This window comes from Phyllostomus discolor, chromosome 6 (assembly GCF_004126475.2).
Source record: "Phyllostomus discolor isolate MPI-MPIP mPhyDis1 chromosome 6, mPhyDis1.pri.v3, whole genome shotgun sequence".
Classification (NCBI taxonomy): Eukaryota; Metazoa; Chordata; class Mammalia; order Chiroptera; family Phyllostomidae; genus Phyllostomus; species Phyllostomus discolor.
The window spans coordinates 57511861-57521048 of NC_040908.2; positions in this window are offsets into that span (position 1 = coordinate 57511861).

The window sequence follows — 9188 nt, forward strand, 5'->3', positions numbered from 1 at the left end:
ATTCAAATAAGTGAAACAAGGAGATAAAATAGAGATAGAGCACCTCCTGGCTTTTTAATTTGAACTTGAATTTTGTATACATCCTATCTTCTCTGATGGCACTGTTATAATAATTACCACTACTACTAGCTGCCATTTATCATCAGTTTCTGTCAGCAATGTACTATCCGTTTTACCCATTTTATTTCATTCACTGCTTTGAAAAAGTTTTGAGAAAAAATCCTGAATATGAGTGAATAACATAACATGTCTAAGCTGATGAGGCAAATAAAAGGAAAACCATATATTTGAAACCATGGTCTTCTGATTTCAGATTTTGCCTTCTTGATAGTTGTGGCTCCATCATTAACTCATTGGGTGCCCTTGGACAACTTTTCCTTATTTTCTCTTTGGTTTCTTTACTTTATAAAAATGGGGCATAAAATGTGATCACCTTTACTGTTCCTTCCAGCCCTGACAATCTGTGATTACATAATCCTTAAGAAGCAAACTAAAGAAAAGGAATGCAGTGCTCCAGTCACACAAGGGGTCAAGGCCAGGTAAGCACAGTGTCAAGCACAAACTCAGGACTAGATTAGAACCTCCACAATTGTATGGAAGAGTTGAAAGTTCTCTTACATGGCAGTTTGGAAACCCTTTGATTAACCTAAAAATTGTGCCTACTATACTGTGTGTCCTATTATCTCCATCAGTTTTGAATATTAAGCTAGCTAAGTAGATAAAACGTGCAGTTAGAAATGTGTGTGTGTGTGTGTGTGTGTGTGTGTGTGTGTGTTTCTTTTCTCTTTCTCCTCTATGAATATGGCATGGTTTGCTAATGTCCTTTCCACACTCTGGGTTCTTTTTCCTCACCCCATTACTGTCCCAAGGTCACCACCTCTTGCTTTCCTAGGACTTAAATACCAATGCTTCTCTATCCACACATTATTTATCTTATTTATTATTCCCTCGCAACTGTGAAAACAAATCTGGCAGACTAAGCATGTTTTCTAAAAAGCATATTACACAGGTTGTTAAATTTGTTTTTACCAAGAAAAAAAAGGTCCTATCACTAGATAACTTTAGGAAAGACTAAATTAAACAAAATTGCATTAGTTTTTTTTAATTACAGAAATTCTCACAGCTTCATAAACATGTTCAATTAAACTTTAAGAAGTTTATGCAATAGATCTCACACTTTATTTTACTCTGAAACCCTTTTTGCTCAAAGTGTTAATGTAGGCAGCTGTTTAGTTATAAATAAAGGGAGCAAAGGGAATCATACATTGAACATAGTAACCTGGGGAATTGGGCTGGACAATAAGCCTGCTTCAATAGGAAGTTGCAGCACTCAGAGGCTCCCCTGGGGACCACTGTATCCTCTGCTCTTGGGTCCTAATCCCAGAAACAGACAGGAAGGATCATTGCTGGTCATTAGGAAGAATAAAACAGCAGAAGAAATTCTTCTGCTGAGCACACACCCAGTGGAAGCCAAAATGCCATAGGGATCATTCTGCTTTGAAGCATGTGCAGTAGAAGCCAAGATGATAATTATAAATGGGAGGAGGCTAATCTGGGGGTTGGTATAGAAACTAGGTTGGTTAGGAGGAGATGCCAGCATAAGCTCCAGAAGAATTAGAAAATCAATTGGTTGGTTTGAAAGAAAGGGGCTCCTTCCCAAGCTTGAGGCAACATAATCAAGGCTTAACAAAACCCTCTCCCCCAGTAACACAGGTGTATTAGCCCTCCTTCATACATTTTCTCTCTGTAGCAGCCATGTAGGCCTAGCAGCTGCACAGGCTCCAATGGACTCCAAATGCAAGCCTGGGCACAGAAAGACAGTCCTGGCTGGAGTACCGCTGGGGAAAGAACGTAAGCTGTCTTCGTGGGTATAGACACTGAGCTGGTCTAAAAACTAATGGCACAGAATTTCTAGACCATGGCTATAGTTCTGGGCTTGATGAAGACAAGGCTGCACTTCTTCCACAGCCGAACTGATGAATATGAATCACTGGGAACCTGGAGGCAGTCTTTTATTTCTACCCCAATAAATCTCACCGCTACATATATCTTCCCATGCATGAGTCCCTGGAAATGCTTTTTTTTTTTTTGCAATTCTATAGAAGGACCCTATTTTCACTGGCAACAAAAGTGTTCTGTAGGACTAAAGTTCCATAGAAAATATTTTGGATGCTCAGCATGCAAGTACCTTTGGATTCTCAACATGTAAATAACTCAGTGTATTCACCCTCCCAAAAGACATAACAGAAGCTAACTTTCTTTAGATCGTGGGAATAGGTACTAACTCTTTATGTGAGAGAGCAGTTTGTGAAGTAAAAATGAGTTTAGAAGAGTCATGGAGTTATAAGAATCTTAATTATCACATGATATAATGGAATGCTATGCTTCTGCACCAGGGTAAAAGTTTAAAATATTAATGCACATTATTCATTTGCTAATTCTAAAAGTATAATGATTTAGTTTTTTCTTTGGCAAACAGAGTTTTAGAAGTTAATCACACCATACACAGAGCCTGACCTGTAGCATATGCTATCTTTTGATATTATAAATAAGATCACAATGAGTAATGTGATTCAAATGTTGTTTATTATATTCTTTATTTGTAGGATATAAGAAAAGGAATTATAAGTCAAAGAATATATGCTTTGACTTATAATTTTTAATATTGGTATATTGCTGAATTGTTTTCCATTATATTGGACCAAGTTACATTTCCATCATTATTTTTTGAGTATATTTTTTCCCACATCACCATGAATGTTAAGCATTCACTGAACTTTGTCAATATAATAGGAGAAAAAGAGCATGAGAATTTTTTAAATTACTTTTATAAAGAAATTGAGAGCCCTGGCTGGCATAGCTCAGTGGATTGAGCACGGGCTGCGAATCAAAGTGTCACAGGTTCAATTCCCAGTCAGGGTACATGCCTGGGTTGCAGACCATGACCCCCAGCAACTGCACATTGATGTTTCTCTCTCTCTCTTTCTCCCTCCCTTCCCTCTCTAAAAATAAATAAATAAAATATTTTAAAAAAAGAAGTTGAACACCTTTTATTTCTACCTTTTTTGCAATAAGCTATATGTATATATTTGTTTCTTTTACTATGGTTTTAGGTCTTTTATCTTGTTACTTTTGTTTATTAAACTCTAAAATTTACCTAAAATTTATTTTGGCTTTAGATGTGAGATAATAGCCATTTTTTCCAGATGGTTACCAAATTATTTCAACACTAAATAATAAATTATCCACATTATTTTATGGAAATCTAACATATTTGGGGGCATTACTTACAGATTTTCTAGTTGCATTGATTAGTTGGTCTCTTTGTGTATTGATATAATACCAATGTAATTGGTATTACATTGTCTTAGTTATTTTGGATCTGAACTACATTTCAATATATTAATTTTCTAAGTTATGTTTGCTTATTTTCAGCATTACTTTCTAGTTATTTAAAAATTAGTATCTTTGTTTTAATTATATACATTTCTAAAACAAGTTAGGGATGATTGACACATTTGGGGTGTTGATTTTTTTTATCCAAGAACGGAGTATGTCAAGTAAGAAATTTTTATGACCTCCTAAACAGGAATTTTTTAAAATGTGAGCATTATTTGGATTTTGCATAAATCTTTTAGAAATTATAAATTAGTTATAAGGCTGAAATATAGAAAAATAATGTATATATGTGTACTAAAATTATTATCTGTAGGAGTTATTATTTATATCATAATTTTGTGGTTTATTTAGAGTTTATTTTTAACCTAGATCTTGTTTTCATGGTTTCTTTTTTAATTTTATTGGTCACCTACTTAACCAATCGATTATTTTCTATGGGTAGAAACTCATTTATATAGAAACTCATGCTTTTAATGAAAGGACTAATCCTGAAAAATCCATGTATAAAAGGCAACTAAGATCATTAAAAATAAAACAAACAATTGAGAGAAGGTTGATTGAAATGAACATTTTATTTGTAAAAATGTGAATCTCTAAAAATAACATGTGTGAGGATTTCAGTTGGATTTTTAAGCTTTGAGTAATACCATACGATTGTGTATGGCAGAGGAAGGAAGTAGAACCAATTCTAAGTAAAATAATGATTTATGTAATTCACTTATCTTAAATTAGATTTAAACTCTAATATTTGGCAATAGTTCTAGGTAGTTTCCTGACTTTCAATCCAGGGTTGATCTAGTTATTAGCTGACAGATAAATCCGTTAGAAAATGAATTGTCTAAGATCTTTATTCTCCATTGGAATCATCTTGCATGGAGGGTGACAGAAAATTCCTAACTGCTGAAATTTTGGGACATGAGACTAAAAAATAACAAGAGGAACATATAATGTCTATAGATTTAGCTCTTGGCCTATATATTTCATATGCTTAGCACATATATGCTTGCTCTCTCAAGGGCACATTCCATAATATCCTCATAGTAATTTTTGATCTAAGCTTTTTTAATGCCTGGTGTGGATGTCACTCAATCACATGGTTGCTGGGCTCAGAGTTGTCTCCACTGCACATGACACATGCCAGGCACATCCACTGTTGGAGTTCAAAAGCAGTCTGTGTTCCTCTTTCTTCTTTTTCTGGGTTCTGAACATTTTGAGAAAAAGAAAGAGTAAAACAGCCAAGAGATTAAATATCTTTTTTAAAAAACTTGATGTCGGTTTTATTCATTAGACAGGCTAAGAAAAAAGCATTTGGGTGTGAAGGCCAAATGGGCCATTTATTTGAACCATAGAGGGAGGCAGATTTATCAATGGAGACAAAGTCACCCAAAGTCCCCAGAAGAGCCTGCTCCTGGAGAAACAGCCAAAATAAAGGGTTGACCTGAGTTATGAATACTCAGTTACAGTCACCAAATCTACCAATCAGAAATATCCTTTGCCTCACAATGGCTAAGCATGTAAATAAGCAGAGGTATATCTGGCAGAATCTGTATAGAAACCAGAAGAAAATTTTAAAAAGGCTGTTTTTCCTACTTTCATCCTGCCTTTGTATTTAGAAAAAAAAAATGGCCTTGTTAGTTCCCAGTCCAAAGAAATATAAAGTAAATGGCTCAACAAGAAGCAACTAGATGTATTTTTACTCTAAAATTTCTACATTCTTTGATGATCTTAACTTTTAGACTGAGATGCTCACTTTGGATGCTCATCCTTGTTGAAAAGGCAGCAGCCAATTCTAAAAATTCCCTGAAGCTTGAAATTCAACCAGTAGCAGACTTGACCTCATATTACTTGTTTTCAAGTAATTAGAATAGCAATTACTCTATCTAGTAGGAAAAAAAAATGCCAGATTTCTTTTCAAGTGACATTCTTCTAGTTCCATGCGTGGCTGACCTAAAACAAAACAGAACAAAAACAAAAACAGCTGTCATCAGAGTTGAGGCCTAAATATCCATACTTTTATCACAGTCCTGGTTTAGAAATAACATTCGTGTGTACACTGTGGGCCAGATGTAAGATTTATCTACAGCTATAGGGCAAATAGCAAGAAGAGGGTGCTAAGAAGAGACAGTCAAAAGCTACCACAATCGGGGGAAAGAAGGCATATTTTTAGTTACAAGTAATACATTTCTTGTTATTTAGTTATGTATACAAGCCCTGGATTATTTTCCTTTCAATAACACATAAAATGAAGCATAAACATATGATTTTAAAAAAGAATTGATAAAATACTTAATTTGGACTGGATTCCTTAGCAACCAGACTCTGACTCAAGCAAGGGACAAATGTAGAGTGAGCACACTATTATGATGAAAGTCTGAGAATGGGATTTACATCCCCATGCCCCAAGGAAATGTGATCATAGTTTGCCCATTATCCGTTAATAATCTCTGATGCTTCTTTCTCTTTCTTTTGCTACTAATAGACTAAATATAACCTTCATTTTTATATGTCCAATAGATACATTCATAAATATCATAGTAGAAAAACTATAAGGTATTTATTCTTTTATCACTTTTGTGATGATAGAAGTTTTTGGTAACTTAAAGTCTAGCATAAATTTCTAATGAATGACTTGGTGCTTCTTCATCAACATGGTGACAAAAAGAGCCAAATATGAAGTGAAATGTTATTACAGCACATGCTCTGTGAGTGGGAGCAAGTCCAACATAGACACATTCTTCTGATTTTCTGTCAGAATGTGCCCAACCTGTGGGGGTTCTTGGTCATAAGAACAGGTTTGCTCAGAAGCACAAGTGTATATATATATATATATATATATATATATATATATATATATCAAACATATGAGCAAAATCAGTGAATAAATGATAAAATGTGTGCAAACTGTGGGGGTTTTTTTCTTAGAGAAAACTCCTTATAAATATGGATCAACCAACAGCTACATCTTTTGTTTCCATAACACATTCCCTCAAGAAATGGTTCCATAGTATAAAATCTCTCTTATCCTTCCAATTAATTTATAAATTATATACAATATTTGGAAACTTAGAAAAACTATTACAAATAATTTTTGAAAAATAAAACAAGGATAATTAGAAGTTTTTGAAGAAGAGAAACAATGTTAGAGAATTTGCCTTGATTCTCTAATTGTTCTCCTCTGAGATATTCAAATATAATATACATTTACAATTATTTAAAAAAATAGTTTGGTACTAAAAGATAATAGAACCCAGAAAAAAAGATGGAACAAAATGTTAATGATGGTTATCTCTGGATAATAGGTTTATGAATCTTTTTTTATTTTGTTATATTTTTTAAAATTTTCTACAATTCAAATATTTTATTTAACACAAATGGTAGGAATAAAAAATATAGATACCAACAAAATAATATGACTTCTATAGAAAGAAAAATCTAATATAATATCATACTGTTTTTAAATTAAATCAACAAATAACTATTAAGTGCCTACTATACTCTAAATACATAGTAATCTTCTAGCTTCTTATTCTTAAAAATAAGATCAACACTTCTCTAGTTTCTACATGCTTGAGTCAAGCTTTGAAAATACCTGGCTGAGAATGGTTTACAGTGTTCTGGGACATGAATGTACACTGGGCCCATTCAATTCCCTTCAGCACCAGTTATATGGCTCCACTTTAAATCAATCAGCAAAGACAATATTCTCTGCTCAAGTTTCCTTAACACTCTTCTGTTCAATGCTGTGATGCTCAAAAGTAATTGCCCAAGTGTGAAGTTAAGTAGGAGGATTCATTACTGTGACCAAGAGAATTGAATCTGTCACAAATTCATAGGTAATGTGGCATACTTTTGTTCCTTCAAATTCATTCAGTTTATATATTTTATCTGGGGCAGCAGCAACAAAATTTCTCTTGTCTTTTTATTTGAAGGTTGAAATGTGCCTGGCTGGCGTAGCTCAGTGGATTGAGCGTGGGCTGCGAACCGAAGTGTCTCAGGTTCGATTCCCAGCCAGGGTACATTCCTGGGTTGCAGGCCATAACCCCCAGCAACCACACACTGATGTTTCTCTCTCTCTATCTCCCTCCCTTCTCTCTCTAAAAATAAATAAATGAAATCTTTAAAAAAAGTTGAAATGTGTATATATACAGGATTATATTGTGAAGCCTCATGTAGTGCAAAAGATCATACCAAGAAGACTCAGATGGATGAGATGTGAGTTCTAGCTTTTCTGAAGCTCTTCAGTGTGTATTAGGTAACTTTGAGCCATACAGCACCTGGCTGGGACCTATTTGCCTATCTATTAAATGAAAATGTTTAAAGAGAAACCTTTATGATTACTTTTACCACAGATATCAATAGTAATGAAGTTCTTCATATACAGCTGATAGTTTGATTTCTGATTTTTTAATTTTTAAAAAAATGATTTAAACAACCATCAATACTAAACACATGACCCTGAAGAGAGAAAACAGATCCACCATAATTATTGTTTATATGTGGTAGGGGCAGGGAGCAAAGTAAAGCAATTCTATGGATTCACAGTGAGTGACCAAATTTGTTTACATTATAAATTTTTTGTTTTATTTTCCCTCTTCCTCCTACTTCATTATGGCTAGATTTCTAAGGATCTACAAATATATGAGTCTCTATCTCTGAAATATCTTGTTTATAATGTATTTCTTATATTCATTGAAGGCTTTGCTATCTGACATGAGATATCTAAAATACTTGCCACTGTGTATTTTGCAAATAATAATAATAGGCAGATTTATAACTTCTTAACAGAAGCATAACATCTTTTGATGGTAATGGTACTTTGAGAGACAGGGGCTATGTGTTTACCATGGTCCTTAGTGTAGAAGCTATAATGGAAAGCTCAGTACTCATAATACTAGCACATGCCACATTTGACTATCTAGCTAAAGGAAGATTTATTCTTCTTGAACTCTAGCTCCACAAAATATCTCATTACAGAATTTCGAAGTAGTAGTTTCACTCCCAGAAGAGAGGTAATTTGGGCCAGAAAAATCACAATTTATTTAGAAATATCTTTCTTTTCATGTGGAGCATGTTATCTAAACATGTACCATCGGGACTGTTCTGGCTTGCCTTGGAGAACTTTGGAATTACTTTTAATAAAAAAGATGCCTTTAGATCCCATGTGGACCTATTTCTTTCTTTCAGAATAATTTCTATGTTCTTTTTTGTTTGTTGGTTTTTTGAATTTTTGTTTGTTTTCTCTTACAAAGTTTTTTATTTTTTTCATTGTTGTTCTATTACAGTTGTCCAAATTTTCTCCCATAGTTCTCCCCTACTCTGCCCACACCCACCCTCAACCCTCCTATGGCCAATCCCCACCCTGTTGCCATGTACATGAATCATTTATACCTGTTCCTTGACTAGACCCTTCACCTTCTTCCCTCCCTTATCCTCCTTCACCCTCCCTTCTGGTCACTGTCAGTCTGTTCCTTATTTCCATGACTCTGGTTCTATTTTGCTCATTTGTTTTGTTGATTATGGTCAACTTACAAGTGAGATCATATGGTATTTGTCTTTCACTGCCTGGATTATTTCACTTAGCATAATACTCTCAAGTTCTATCCATGCTGTCGTGAAGGGTAGGAGTTCCTTCTTCCTGTTGTGTAGTGTTCCATCATGTAAATGTACCGCTGTTTTTTGATACACTCCTTTGCTGATGGGCACTTAGGCTATTTCTAGCACTTGGCTATTGTAAATAATGCTGCTATGAACATTGGGGTGAATAGGTTTTTTTGAATTGATGCTTCAGG